This window comes from Symphalangus syndactylus, chromosome 1 (assembly GCF_028878055.3).
Source record: "Symphalangus syndactylus isolate Jambi chromosome 1, NHGRI_mSymSyn1-v2.1_pri, whole genome shotgun sequence".
In the NCBI taxonomy this organism is placed as follows: Eukaryota; Metazoa; Chordata; class Mammalia; order Primates; family Hylobatidae; genus Symphalangus; species Symphalangus syndactylus.
Window position 1 is genome coordinate 120,052,141 of NC_072423.2, and position 16,623 is coordinate 120,068,763.

The following is a 16,623-nucleotide window of genomic DNA, read 5'->3' on the forward strand; positions in this document are numbered from 1 at the left end:
TACAACCTGGACAAACATTTGAGAACCATTGGTATAGAACAAAGACTAAAGAGTTTGGAGATCTGGGTTCCAAATCAACTTCTTCTCCTTACTAATAGTGTAATCTTGGGCAAGCTATTGAACTACTCTGAGCTTCAATTCTTTTTCCCAGTAAAATAGAGGAAAGTTGTTATGAGGATTAAATGGTCTTGTATATAAAAAGTGTCCAGCATTGTACACAAAATTTCTTCCCCTTCCTCCCCCACGAATCCTGATGGACCCTCACAGAAGCAGCCAGTTTAATGTATAATTCCAGAAAGCCTGCAGAGTAGTATAATATGAGATTTTTCTTGTCCTTTCTATTTTAATAAAGCACAGAAGAGAGAGAAAGTTTGCTGGAAAGCAACCCTCAGAAGGGTTTTATTTCCCTCATTTGTCAGCATGACTTTAATAAAAATGTGATAGTGTGAAATGAGAAACTTCCAGGGAAGAATGGAACAGGCCATAAGGAGAAAACAGGGGTTTTATCAGACTCATGATTTTGAACAAATAATTTGGAAAATCTCAAATACAAGACCAGAATTTTCCAGTAAAGGTGCAAGAAATCATAGAAGCAGGACCAATAGCATGACAGCAACTTCAGAGTGTAAAATCTCCTTCATGATTTGCTGGAGTCAATAGAGTGAATTTGGACGACCAGGGGCAAGCTTCATGGCTTCATGGAAGTCATGTCATCTGTCTGGGCCCCAGTTTTCCTATTTGTAAAGTAAGACGCTTGTATTAATTGATTTCTGTGGTTCTTTGGAATGCTAGCATTCTATTAATTTATAACTAGACCTTTTTTTTCTCCTTATCTAACAGTATCAGACTTCAATCCTCCATCTTGAAAGGAAACTGGGCAACCGTTAAAAACAAACAACTGTCTCTTGGTGTTGACCTGATCCCTGATTTTTATTTGTTTTCATTCAGAGAGGAAGATAACTATGTTTGTGGCCCATCATCTATGTCTGTGTTTCTTATCATTTTTTTCAAATTTGCAGCACCATACTATCGGAAGAAGAACTACACGCATTGCCTCAATTTCCCCCCAGGCGATCAGCATTTGGGAGGACAAAAATAGAATGGCTTGGTGACATCAAAAAAAAATGAACAAATATAATTATTGGCCACTCTTGTGTATAAATGCCTTATTGCTCCCACATCAGCCAGAAACAGACACACACTCAGGACATTCACCTTAGCTGTATTACAAACTGCATCATCAGTTCATATCAGAAAGAGAAAGATACTCTGGGTTCCTAGTGACCAGAGCCCCAGGCTTTAACAACTTTAACCCAGGTTCTGTTATCTGAGTATCTGTCCCCAAGCTTGGGCCCCTTCCTGACATGATAGTATGCACAACCTCTGATGGAAGAGGAATTAAAATGTGAGAGAGTTGTGATTGAATACCATTAGACAAGCTTTACCAGTTCTGGTAAAGACCTCAGAGAACCATCCATCTGGCCTAAGCAATCTGTTATAATAATGCTTGAAATGTGAAACTATTTAAAATCTAATTTTAAAATCCTATAGAAAGCAATGATGGCATTTTTTAAAGTCAAAGTGAACATTTTAATATTGACATTTGTGGATCTTTCCCAATGTGATCACAAAACCACACTGGAAAACACAGACACAGGGCTAACAGAGAAGTAATTCCAGCAGGTATGTGATCTGTGTCAGGCCACTGTGGTTCTTAAAGCAGACCTGTAATATACACACTGCATTAACTGAGTTCACTGGCTGCATATCTTAAATTATAGGCATAGGCTGGGTGGCTCTCTACCCTTGGAAGAACCAGTACATTATTGGGCAGGCCAGCACTCACCCCACTTGGTAGAGAAAAGGGAATGGACTTACCCCATGTCAGTGATTAGAACCTTGGTTCACCAACAATACTCTGTGAACCAGTTGCATCAGCATCACCCGAGAGCTTGTTAGAAATACCTTCAGTACCACACCAGACCAACTGAATCAGAACCTGCATTGTAACAAGTTCCTAAGGTGATTCATGTTCATGTTAAAGTTGAAAGAACACTGGGGCGAAGTCTTTTCTTTGTCCAGGTAAGATTTTCTCCTTGTGAAAGACTGCAAAAAATGGTCACAGATTTCTCCCGCTTCTGTTTTCATGTGCCTTTGCTTCCCCCATCAAGAGGTAGAGTCTATTTCTCTACCCCCTTGAATAGGGGTGCTTAATGTCCCACTTTGAACAATAAATTGCATAGAAGTGATGGTGTTAGTTCGAAGTCTGGACCTCAAGTGGCCTGGCAGATTCTGCTCTCGCTCTCTTAAGACCCTGAGAACACTGTGTGGAAAAGTCCAGTCCAGCTGGCTGGAGGATGAGAAAGCTTGTGGCGAGTAAGGTCCGGAGAAGAGCTGTCACCCATAGCCAGGCATGTAAGTGAGTCATGTTGGATCACCCAGCCCCAGTGGAACTGCCTGATGATAGCAGTCACATGAGTGCCCTCAGGAAAACCAACAGAGGAACAGCCCAGCTGATCCCAGCCCAAACTGCTGACCCATAGAATTATGAGGAAAAACTTGTTGTATTAAACCATCAAATTGTGTAGGTGCTTTTTATGCATAAAAAGAGTTTCTGAACTCTTCAACCAGGGCTGTATGGATTTCCTGAGAACAAACAAGTCCGTCTTGGTGAAAGAATCCGCCTTCACTGATGTGAAACTAAAGGTTGAGCAAGTTTACTTCTGGAGAAGAACACTGTTGACAGGCTTATACCTGATGATGGAGCAATGGAAATATCAGTGCTGGGTGATTAACACAGACTCTACAACCGGTGAGTTCTCTTCAGAACCTCTGGATGACTGTTGCAAAGAAATAAAAGCCATGATCAAAATTTTCTGATATCTGGTGTCTAGATTTATGCAAGGACCTCTGGCCTGGCTCTTCCTACTCTCACCCCCATGCCTTGACCTAGACTCCTGATAGTTTCTGCTCAGATCCAACACCAACTGAGGCAGTGACCCAGGAGTCTTCAAGGAGCAGTGCAGAACTGGAAAGCGTCTAAGCTTTGGAGTCACCCTGAACCAAGTTTCAATCCTGGTCCCACCACTCATTAACTAGGTGATTGGACAAATAGATTACTTAACTTCTCTGAGACTCAGTCTTCTGATTTGCCAGTTGAGATTAAGAATCCTTATCTATCAAGATTGTTGAGATTATTTATCAGAAAAGTGATAGCATCTAATGACTGCCCTATAAGTGTATTCTGCATAAATGAGGCTGGGATGTGAAAGCTATAAAGTCCCCGACAAGTGTAATTTTTGAAAAGAGACAAACCCATCAGTTCCCCTCCACCAACCCCCTTCCACACTTTGAGAGTTCCTAACTTCTAAGTGTCAGGATGTTCTGACTACAGTCTGGCTGTGTTTTTCTGCTGCCTGATTGGCAGCTATTCTGCTTAGAGCCACTTGGAAGGAGGAGGGGGACAGGGTAATCAGCATTCATCTCTGGGCCACCAGGTCAAGTGGGTACTAATCAGGAAAAATGTTTGGCTATTAAATGCTCCATTGAGTCCTTTAAATATCACCTGATGTGTCATAAATTTGGATTAGCTGTAGAAAATCAATCTTCACCATATGCAAATTAATGATGAAATGAGATTCTCCTTGTGAGCCATTGCTGTCCCTCAGCATACCAGTCACTTCAACTTTATTTAACTGGCCTGAATTTCTCTTCCATTTTGCTTCACTTTGTGACTTGAAGCTCATTATCCCTTTGACAGTTTATGGTCAGAGAGCTCTGGGCCTTCAGAGGGACTCAGCTAGTGCTTTCTTGGGTTCGTTTTCTCATCGCCCTAGTGCAGACTCAGGCTGCCACCCAGAATGAACCTGGATATGCTGGCCTTGTCCCTGACGATTTCCCTAAAATTGGATGTTGAACCTGGTAATGAGGCATATGATGCGTCTGTGTGGAGTGTGTGTGTGTGTGTGTGTGTGTTTGTATCTATGACTATAAATATGGATTCTAGGAACACATTCAGGAAGTTACCTTTTTCCATTAAAAAATAAAACACTATATTTATTAGTTACTCTTCATGATTCCACAAAACAGTGAAGCTTTGGGATGAAACTTCTTGGAGCCAGGCTGAACCTTTGGGTATAGAATGGCAAAAAATGGGCAAGTTCTTTACCACTCCTCATATTGGTCTGTTTTAGCCCATGCATATCCCATGTAGTTATGTTACATACAAAGCATATAACTACAGGTAGGGAAATGGAACAAAAAGCACTGGTGACTTTGCAATGGAATAAAATGCTAGTATCAGGTTCCAGCAGCCACTGGCTACCCAGGAATTTATTAATAGTCTGCCTTTGTGTTCAGCAAGCTTGCAATAGGATGCAGCTAATTAGCCTGCCTGGGAACCAACTGGCATAAATTAGAATGGGATGGAATGGAATGACTAATGATAATAAACTATATACTACTTTATAATTTGCTAAAAAATGACAATAAATTATCTCACTAGATCCTCTCAACAGTCATGTGAGGTTTGCATTAATATTATCCCATTTTACAATATGGAAACTGAGATACAGAGAGGCTAAATTAACATGTGAAAAATCTTTAAAATGTTCATGCCATATGACTAGTAATTACATTTCTAGAAATTTAGCTTGACAAAATAAAAAAATCCAAAAATAGATTTATTGACAGATATATACAAAGAAGTTACATATTATACTGAACATTGAAAATAACCTGTATGTCCAAAAAGAAGAAATCACTTAGGTAAATTAGGTAAATAAGGTTTCTGAATATCATTTAAAGATGTGAAAATAAATTTACTACATAATCTTTAATTTTTAAAAGGAGATAAAACTTTTTATGCTGTATAATCCCAATTTTGCTATATCTCTGTATATACCTGAAAAATAACATGAAAGAAATATCTTAAAATGTTATGGTTATATCTGTTTCATGAGGTTAATATTGACTTTCCATCTCTTTTACTTTTCTCTATTTTCCTAATTCTCTATAATATACAAGTATCATAATTTAAAAAGCAACAATCAATAAATAAAATAATAGTAATATACAAAATTATTTTTAATGTTACTTGAGCATGAAGAGCTAGTGAAAAAACAGAATATTAAAATGTGAAACACTTGGAGTGGTTTTGAAGGTCAGAGTAAACATATGCCAATACAGTTATTTTGTCAAAACCATTTTGTTCATTTCTAACTAATTTATCTTTAATAAGATAAACAAGTTTGAGGCTCTGGCAATGATCCATCTATAAAATCACTGGAAGTTTGGTTCATCCTCGCAATTTTCTATACTTACTTATCCTTCACAAAGCACTGTTAGTGTTTGGGAAAATGATTTTGTGAAACTTGGTAAATGGCTAGGTAAAATATTTCCTTGGATAATGGTGTGCCTGACACTTTAAACATCTGAAAACTCTCAGAGTTATTAGATCTCAGGTAGAGGAGGTCAGATAATGTCTCTGGAGATGGCTCCTACTAGTAGAGCTTTGGATGATGTAAAATACAAGGCAGAGGGTGGAGAGAAAATGGTGGGCTGCAACAGCAGAATTCTAAATAGATACTTGGAAGGAATTTCCAAACAAGAAGCATGGTTCCTACTTCTATCAGAGTGGAGGGAAGCAAATTGATTCTGCAAGGGAAAAGTCCAGCCATCGTGAGGAGACTTCTAATAATGCCCAAATTCCATTTCTCAAAAAAAAATGTTTTTGCTTGAATTGCATTTAAAGCTACAATTTTAAGACTTTTGATTTGGGTACATTTAAATGTTAATGCATGAGTTTTAAAAAAATTATTAAACTCATTTGAATGTAGTAATAGTTTTTTACATTTAATTATTTAATTCTCCTGGAATGTACTTCCTCTTTTTTTTTTACGTAAAATCTTTAACACATCTAGAGTGAATATTAATGATTTTATTAATAATCATCTCCACTACCACTTTTCAGTACTTGCTACATGCCTGGAATTGTGCTAAATCTTTTTACACACATTAGCATACATCATTTGCTTTAAACCTCAGAACACTGTGCAGATCTGGGGACTGAGCCTCAGAAAGGTTGAGCAAGGGCACAGCCAGCAACACACACTCTGATTCCCAACAGTCCATTCCCCTAAACATCTTACTATCATGCCACGTGCATCACAGACCAAATTGTTATGTTAAGCATGGTTCCTTTCTCAAATTTTTGTTTGGTTCCATTGATCTGTTCGTACAGACTTGCATCTTATTATTTAAACAGCTGATAGGACAAATGCCTCTTATGATTTATATGATCAAAATTAATCTTGGCTATTGTTATCCATACGTTCTTCTAGAAGAGTTTTTTTTTTTTTTTTTTTTCGATGGAGTTTCACTCTTGTTGCCCAGGCCGGAGTGCAAATGGCTCAATCTTGGCTCACTGCAACCTCTGCCTCCCTGGTTCAAGCGATTCTCCTGCCTCAGCCTTCTGAGTAGCTGGGATTACAGGCATGGGCCACCATGCCTGGCTAATTTTGTATTTTTAGTAGAGATGGGGTTTCTCCATGTTGGTCAGGCTGGTCTCGAACTCCCAACCTCAGGTGATCCACACGCCTTGGCCTCCCAAAATGCTGGGATTACAGGTGTGAGCCACCGTGCCTGGCCCATCTTCTAGAAGATTTTTAAAATAATGTTTATGTTTTAATTATCCAAGTAATACATACTTCTTATTGGCTACTTAGGATATGCACACAAGTAAGAATAGGAAAAATTAAAATCCCTCGTGAACTTACCCAATCAGAAATGATCACTGTGATAGCATTTTCGTGAGAATCTCATTTATGTATTATCTGTCTCCATTAGAATGTAATCTTCATAAAGCAAGAGTTTATCTCTTTTTATCACTGTGGCATCCTCGTATCGCTAATGGATGGCACGGTTCACTCTCCAGATCACACGCTCAGGACCAAGATACTTATTACCCAACTTGCTCCGAGTGCTGGCTCGCATATGAATCCTTCTCTCAGAAGAGCCTTCAGCCAAGGGAGCTACTCTTCCAAAGTTACATCTTCTCCAGAGGTAGCCCACATCCAGTGAGCTACAGCTTTGGGGGTACCTAAAGGCCCAGCCCCCTCACCATAACTTGGAACAACTCCAAAGGGCCATTCCAAATCTAAAGCTTTCTGTGGAATTGGCTGGGGCCTATAATATCCTCCTTCCCTAACTCCCCTACTGATGTTATTCTGAAATTACTCCCCAGTAAACCTCCTGCAGGCTAACTTCTGCCACACAGCTTGTTTCCAGGGAGCATAATCTAAGATAATGTAGAACAGTGCTTGACAAGTGGTTAGCTCAATAATATTTGTTGAATGAATACATGCAAAACTCCCTAGGGACTCTTTCTTCATTCTTGCTGCCTTTAACTCTTTAGCAATGAAACAGAAACTCCACTGGGTCCCTGGGAAGTGAGAAGTTCAGCCATTCATGTGCAGCCATCAACACTATTGCAACGTCTTCCCATCATTGTCTCCTCTATTCTTGATGAAGCCAGGAGCCTCATCCACTTCTTGTTAACAGCCTAACATAACAGTGGCCAGAGACAAGATCCCAACTTGGCTGCCATTTTGAGTGTCTCTGGATCTTGCCTCCACTAGTCTTTACAAATCTTGAGGCTTATTATCACTGCTTACTGGACCCAGGGAATCTACGGAGACAGCAATCCTGCTGATCCTGCATTTCCTAGTCTCTGTCCAAGCTGCATGGGTCCTAGAGTGGTGGTGAGTATGCTCCCACCTCAGTGTGTTGTATAGATAAGGGCATTTCGTGATTGAAAGTGCCTGGTCATTCAACCTTCTGATCTTAGTTTCATCCACATGTCCACTTTTTGAGAGCATCACTTGTGAACAGAATGACTGTTGGGACAGGACTAGGACAGGCCTGGAAGCCAACACATGCCTCTGTTCTTGGTCAAGTCTTCACCTACTCTCCTACTGAAATCATTCTTGTTCTATCTGAGGCCTGGATACATACAAACAGAGCTTGAAATTGGGGATTTATGATAAATTAATTTATTAAAGATGATTCTCAGGGGAAGGGAATAAGGGAAGCAGGGCAGGGGAGGAGAAGGAGCTAAGCAAGGATGTGGTCTCAGTATGAGTTAATTGCACCACAGAGTTGTCCCACCTGGAGGTTCAAGGATCCAGCCTTTTATACCTCATGCAAGCTAGTCATCGGCTATGGACTTTCCCCAGAGGAGGAGTGGGAAGCATAACCTTCCAGGCAAGGCAGCTTCTGGTCAGTCAAGGGCAATTCTCTGAAGAAGGGGGTAACTGTGAGCCATCAGCAGCCCAATACTCTCAGCAGCTGGATATGGGTGTTCCAACAATATTCACTACAGGGGTCTTGCTCCCTCTTCTAACAGGTGGCTTCCATCACAATGATCCCTGTGTTTCAGACATAGTTTAATAACTTTGCCTAAAAAAGGAAAATGTTATACCTCCTTCACATTTCCTCAGAGAGTTTTATTCTTGTATACATTTAGGATCTCAGAAAAATAAGCAGATGGAGGCTCTATGCCCACCCACCCTCTTATCTCCTCTCCTCAGCAGTATCCAAGTTCCAAATGCTCATGGCACATTTGCTTACAAAGCCTGGCTCCATAAGAAGGGAGAGCTGATAAATATTTAACAACTGGCTCTCCAAAGAGAAAGACCTTAAGTTGTTAGCATTTGTCACTTTCTGTGGTGTAAATACTCCCACGTGGTCAATTTTAAGTTACCATATGAAGTCAGTGAACAAAGTGTTGGAAATAAAAATGCCATAGCACACGATCATGCAGCATGTTCACCATAAGTTCACATAAATCACCTCAAAAGCATAGAAATAGTAAAACATAATAAGTAATTAATTTTGAGTATATATTACATTTTTCCTTTTTATTATTTTTTAAAAATCATATACCCTATAATCGACAGCTTAATAAACTTTAACACATGTATAAATATCTGTAACCATAACCACAATCAAGATTCAGGATACTTGGTAGAAGACAGCTCTAGTATGCCCCAGTTCATTGAAAATTTTCCAATAACATGTACGTATGTATGTGTATGTTTTCTCAAAACATTCTAATTCATGTATTCAAGAATATACTGCATGCTAGGTTACAATAATAAGCAAAACGACTAACCTCTGCCTTTACAGAAACAGGCATTAATCATATGATCACACAAACAAGTATACAATTAAAAACTTATTTTTAAAAATCTGAGGAAAATGCTATGAAGGAAAGTCACAAGAACAAATTCCTAGAAGTGAAACTACTGAGTCAAAGAGTAGCATATTTGCAAGGCATTTGGCATATGTTGCCAAATTGCCCTCCAGGAAAATCATTCCAATTCACATTTCTACAAACATTGCATAAGCAATGTATATTTCCTCCTACCCTTGCCAACACTACAGAGTATCCTTTTTTCAGCTATCTTTATTTTGATATGTTAAAAATATTTGTTTTTTTAATTTTGCATTTTTAATTACATTTTTGTCTTCCTTTTTGGTCCAGTCTTTTCATATTTTAGAAATTTTCTATTGGAGTATTCACCTTTATTTTATAGAATTGGGAAAGCTTTGTATAATTTGAGGCAGAGACCTGTTTTCAATTATCAGAGTAGTATGTTTTAGAGGAAGTTAGAAATACTTCTTTTTTTTTTCAGATGTATTATAATGTATTTAAATACCCTGTTAGCAGACATGTGTTTTCCTACTTTTTTCTATTACAGTGCAACAACTAGCATTCATATATATACACACACATATGCAATTGTATTTGTTTTTGCATTCGTTTTGATCATTTCCTTAAGGAAAATTCATAGAAATGGAATTGCTGATCCAAAAGGCACAAACAATTAAAAAATTGGCCAGCACAGTGACTCATGCCTGCAATCCCAGCACTTTGGGAGGCTGAGGCAGGCGGATCACTTGAGGTCGGGAGTCTGAGATCAGCCTGGCAAACATTGAGAAACCCCATCTCTACTAAAAATACAATGGTGCCATCTCAGCTCATTGCAACCTCCGCCTCCCGGGTTCAGTGATTTGCCTGCCTCAGTCTCACAAGTAGCTGGGATTACAGGCATGCGCCACCATGCCCAGCTAATTTTGTATTTTTAGTAGACATACTTCTTTCAAAGAGGAACAGGTTAGGAAAAAAAAAAAAAGCGCATGACCTGCAAGGTCTGTAGGACCTGGCCCAAGTACACGTGTGCAGCCTGTGCCTTCCCTACCATGTTTTCTATTTCACTTCACCCACACTGGGTGACTTGTGGTTCCTCAAAGTTTCAGTTTTCTAATTTGTGTGCATCAATAATTTAGTTTTATCTCATTTCAAACTAGTTTCATACTTGAGCTCTTACTTTTTCACCTCCTCTTGTTTGGTTGAACTAATAGTTTCTACAAGAAGAATACATGGATTAGAGATATTTTGAAGAGTTTATCTGATAAAATCACGTGCCTTTGTACATGGAAGACACTTTACTGGGTATGAAATTCATGATCTTTTTCCAAAGTGTCTAGATAAGATGCTCCAGAAGTTTCTGACATTTAGCATTGAAGAGATGAGTCCTGTTAGGGTATTTTTGTTGTTATTATTCTGCATGACCCCTTATGAATTGTTTCTCTTATAATTAAAAAATGACAATTTAGATACTGTCTTTATCTAGCTGGTATAGTTCTGATTTACTGGTTTTGCCTGACAGGGAAAGCTCACTTTCAAGCCCCATGTAGAGGTTTTTCCTCAACTCACTAATGTTTTATTCTGTTATGTTGTTAATTATTGTTCTGCATTCTTCTGTAATGCTTACCAAAATCTGCAAGTACATATTTATTTGTGTATTTGCTTCTGTACTATCTAATTAGATGGAAACTTAATTGAAGGAAGTAATCACATTTAATATGTTCATTGCAGCCTATGCAGCACATAGCACAGTGCACAGCACATGGTAGATAGCTCAATAAATACATGTTGAATCAATGGGTGAACTAGTATTGTTTCTGTTTCATTGTGTCTTGTCTTCTTCAAGCAAACCAATTATCTTTGTATTCATTGTTCTATATTTATGATTTTTTTTCCTTCAGTGTCACTTTTTAGTACATTTCTTTGCATTCTGGGAGAGTATCTTTAGTTTAACATGTTACTATTTATATTTCCCTCGACATAACTTCCCTATACCAACAATATAAAGAAGTATAGAAATTCTTTATAGAAGTATGTAATATAAAACAATATATAACATAACTACCAATTTCAATGGAGATATTGGTTTTGTTGCTGAGATTTTAGTTTCCATGCAATACTTCCTTCTCATTCATTTCTTTTATTTCACTTTATTTTCTTCTGTTTTTGTTGCCTTATCACCTTAGCCTGCTCTCTATGACTTTATGCTATTGATTCCTACAGACTCTGTGTTAGTCCATTCTTACATTGCTATAAAGAAATACCTTAGGCCGAGTAATTTATAAGGAAAAGAGATTTAATGGTCTCACAGTTCTGCAAGCTGTACAAGCATGGCAGCAATATTTGCTTGGCTTCTGATAAGAGTGTTAGGAAGCTTACAATCACGGTGGAAGATGAAGTGGGAGCAGGCACATCACGTAGCAAGGCCAGAGCAAGTGAGAGAAGGGAGAGGTCCCAGACTCTTTTAAATAACCAGATCTCGCATGAACTAACTGAGCAAGAACACACTTCTCATGAAGGAGATGGTGCTAAAGCATTCAGGAGGGATCTACCCCCATGATCCAGTCACCTCTCAGCAGGCCCCACTTCCAACATTGGTAATCACACTTCAACATGAGATTTGAAGGGGACAAACATCCAAATCATGTCAGACTCCATACTTAGCACTCTATTCAGAATGCTAACTAATTTCTCAGGTTTTTCCCCTCTGAGTCCTATAACAGATCATCTTCAGAAGGGTGCTCTTCCCTTGAATCTTCTAGATGCAATTCCATTTCCTTTTCCTTCAGTAATTTTTTGAAAAACCCACATGTTGGTATTTTTCTCTCTATCCTCAAAAAGGGTAGATCCATCAATATGAGGGTGAATAGATTTTCTTGGTCTCCCAAATGTTTTTTTTTTTCAAATCTCTGTCTGAAGGACATGTTAATGTCAGCCACGGCCAGTGTCAGTTTTAGGAAGCCTTTTGTGAAACACTCTACCTGCCTAGTTATCTGTGTTCTAAATCATGTATCATGTGAAAACAATAATTCTATAGGTAGACATTTATTAGGTTTATTTTCTGTTCTCTGTACAGCCAGTGGTGTTTCTCTGGTGTTTACACCTCTCAGAATTGGTTACCTAATTTCCATTATAAATTTCATCACCACCATCATCAGCAGCCATCAATGCTTTATGTGTAGTTAGTGTCTTGGATTTGCAGTCTCTGCCTATAAGTGGAAAGACAAGGTAACAGAAGCAAGGTGGTGACAGAGGAGAGGGATGGAACTATAAAGTTACAAAAAGAAGACAATTGTTCTTGTTTCATGGAGAAGTGCTCAAGAAGGCCAGTGGGCAATGGCTCTGGAACTCTGGCATATTCATTAAGTGTACACTTATGCACTACTTCTCAGGTTATCTCTGTTTTATGAGAGATATGGAGAAGTTCTTTATGGCACTGCAGTCAGACAAGATTTCTTGACCAAGACCTCCCACAAAGCACAAATTAGGAAAAAGTGATGAATTTTATTATCCCATAGAAAGTCAAACTTCTGTTTAATTATAATCTCCCTAATTAAAGTAAAAGGACAAACCAGAGAGTGGGAAAAGATATTTGCAATATGCATGACTGACATACATAAAGAACTTCTGCATGTCATTTAGAAACAGATCATCAGCCGGGTGCAGTGGCTCATGCCTGTAATCCCAGCACTTTGGGAGGCTGAGGCGGGTGGATCACGAGGTCAGGAGATTGAGACCATCCTGGCTAACACGTTGAAACCCTGTCTCTACTAAAGATACAAAAAATTAGCCGGGTGTCATGGCGGGCACCTGTAGTCCCAGCTACTCGGATGGCTGAGGAAGGAGAATGGCAAGAACCCAGGAGGTGGAGCTTGCAGTGAGCCAAGATTGTGCCACTGCACTCCAGCCTGGGCAACAGAATGAGACTCTGTCTCAAAAAAATAAAAAGAAAAAAAAAGAAAGAGATCATCAACCCAACAGAAAAATGGGCAAAAAATATGAGCAGGCAATGAACATAGGAGAAAACCAATGGATCAAAAAACCTAGGATAAGGTGTTTAACTTCACCAGTTATTGAATAAATGCAAACAAAAACAATGAAACACTATTTTGCACCTATCACTTGGACATTTTAAGTCTTTTAATACCAAGTGTTTGCAAGACTACAGCTTAACAAAAATCTTATTAACTGCTTATTAAAGTGTAAATTGGCATAGCATTTAGGAAGGTCATTGGCAATGTCCTATAAAAACTGAGTTGCACTTAACCCTGCAATCAACAATTCTACTTCTAGATATACACTCTAGAGCTGTGCTTTGCAAACTAGAGCATGCATTAGAATCACCTGAAGGGCCTATTAAAACACAAAGTCGTGGGACCTAACCTTAGAGTTTCTGATTCAGTATGTCTGGAGTGGGGCCTAAGAATTTGCATTGCTAACCAGTTCGCAGATGATGCTACTGGTCCAGGAACCACATTTTGAAAATCAATGCCCTTGCAGAACTCTTACGCATATGCACAAGGTATATGTACAACCATGTTTATTGTAGTACTATTTGTTGCAGCACCAGAAAACAATGTAAATATTCATTGACAGAGAAGATAAATATACTGTGATATAGTCGTCACATGCTGGAAAAGAATTCTGCAATTTAAATGAACAAACTAGATTTCCATGCAGATTGAGAGTCACAGCCTTTCTAACAAGTTTTAGAATCAAATTGTTACAAGCTATTTTGGTTACATCACTTATTCATTCACAATTTCATTGATTTGTGTTTTCTATCTTTTGTTTTGTTAAACTGGTCAGAATATTTTCATTTTATTGTTTTGCCTTTTTCAGAGAACCAACTTTTAAAGGTATTTATCAGTTCTTCTGCTTTTCTGCTTTCTAATTAATTGATGTCTGCATTTTATCATCATTAATTTCTTTTCTTTATTTGATGTTCTTTTTAGAGCTTATTGAATGGAATCGGGAGCTCATTTATTTTCATTCTGTCTGTTTATTAATGGCAGCATTTAGGGCTACTGATTTCCCATTTGGTAATGCTTTGGGGCCCATTCCACAAATGTTGCTATGTTATTAATTATTCCTATTATTCTAATTATAGTTTGAATTTTCTCTTTGACCCAAGAGTTTTTAAGGATAGCATTTTTTAAATTCCCATGTATTTAGAGGTTTTTGTTATTACTTTAAAGCTTGTGGCATTATGAACAAAGAGTGTGGAACAGTGTGTGTGTGTGTGTGTGTGTATGTGTGTGTGTGCGTATTCTATATGCAATAAAAAAATATATTCTCTATTTAGAGAGCACAAAGATCCTTGGATACTTATTAAATAATTTTTATTGATTTATTATTCAAATCCTCTCTACCATAATTAATGGTTTGCATAATCTTTCAAAGACTCAGATAGAGTCTGTATAATTAAACAGGAGAGTGTAACCACTGATATTTCTTCAGTTGATCCCCTTTCTTCTTTTATCTCATTTCTATTTTCTGCTCTAGGGGCTCTGCCTGCCTATGGGTGCCAATGAGGGCCATTGTTACGGACTGAATTGTGTTACCCCGAATTTATATATTGAAGCCTTAAAACTCAGTGTGACTATAATTTGGAGATAAGGCCTGTAAGGAGGTAATTAAGGTAAATTAAGTCATAAGGATAGGCTTCTAATCCAGTAGGACTGTGGCTTTATAAGAAGAAGAAGAGACACCAGTGCTCTCTCTTCACATGTGTACAGAGGAAAAACCATGTGAGGACACAGTGAGGAGGTGGCCATTTGTAAGCCAAGGAGAGAAGCCTCAGGAGAAACCAACCCTTCTGGCACCTTAATCTTGAACTTCCAGCTTCCAGAATTGTGAGAAAATGAATTTCTGTCATTTAAGCCTTCTGGCCTACAATATTTTGTTATTGCAGCCTAAGGTAACTAATACAGTTATATTAACATTAATTACCCAGATTTATCAGCACTTGACCATACATATTCATAGAAGACCTTAGGTTCCTCTCCAAAGGCCTCCTAGCCACCCAATATTTCTGAGTCACAGGGAGTATCACATGGGCTTGTTTCCTGTAGGCACTGTACAGCCCTGTAATCTCTTTCTGGGCACAAGAGTTTCCCACCAACTTCTGCTGCTGTCCTGGCCTCTAGATGGACACTCCAGGCTCTTGGAACAGATTGGCGGGGTTCCTGTCTCTGTTTCACTAACAACCCTGGGGCACTCAAGCCCCTAAAATAACCAGGATTTTGTGTAGTTTGTGGATAGTATCCACTTTGTAGAGAACCAACTCAGAACACAGTCATGAGAAATAAAAAAATAACAATAATGTATGTAATAATCATACATGTTTTACTATTTTAATATAAAATATGAACAATAAATATTTATGTGAAACTAGATATTATTTTGTATTGTTTACTTTTCTACAACGAAAGGCTATTATTTAAACAAAACAACAATAGGACTAGCTAACAGTGGCATTGAGCAAAAATCATAGGACCAATGAAATAAATATGTAATAAAATATAACATTTCTATATTTTTTTCTGTCTTCTGATAGAGCAACTTATTTAAACTCTTTTTTAAGAAAAGCTTTTAAATCAATATTCAAATTTTATAGGCTATATTGTGTATTCTTAGCATACATAAATGTTGGACTTCTGAAAAGAAACAGATAATACAATTGTAGTTATTAAAGAGACATTACCTATATTTAATAAAAAATAACAAAATTTTTCTTTTTGTTCCATGATACAATAGGGTATTTTTACCCTTGATTTTTCATTTCCAATAATGCTTTTTTGAATAATAAAAATATTTTACTTACTAGCAGCAGCAGGTTTTTAGATTGATAGGAATTAGTTTCCAGCTCTCCAAAACAAGCCTGTATTTACCAAATGGATGGACATTTGTGGATATCTGGAAACTAATTCCTACAAGCTGTTGCTGGTTTTCAGGATAAGACGCATTATTTGATATATGGTAGAAAGTATGACCATTAGTAAGAGCTGAAAAAAATCTGTGCTACACTGTAAGGGGTCAACACCAACATCTGTTACCAAAATTTTCCCTTTGGTTCACACACAGGACATTATAATTGTGTTTAATTGCTATTTTAATCAAGAAAGGAAATTTCACTCAATTTCAGGTAACAAGGGAATTACATGATAATACATGTTTGTGTGGTTATCTCGAGTTAATTCAGCAGGTACTATTTTCAGCTAAGCTTTATTGTATTGTTTGCAGATGAAAAATTATTTGATTGATTTAGAAATACGTATCTATCTCTTTCTGGATTTGGGAGATTCAGTGTCCATCTGTTTTCATGTCTCCTTCCTCATCAGGCACAATTCAACATTTTTTTCACATATCACATAATATGCTGTGTTTTGATTCTTTATCTCCTTAGTCCA

The 16,623-nt window shown here is 37.8% G+C and overlaps 1 long non-coding RNA gene across 2 annotated transcripts in view; it reads right to left on the minus strand.

The window, feature by feature from the left end:
* Positions 1 to 16,623, minus strand: part of LOC134731717 (uncharacterized) — a 69,215-nt gene that overhangs the window by 12,919 nt on the left and 39,673 nt on the right. The window lies entirely within an intron of this gene.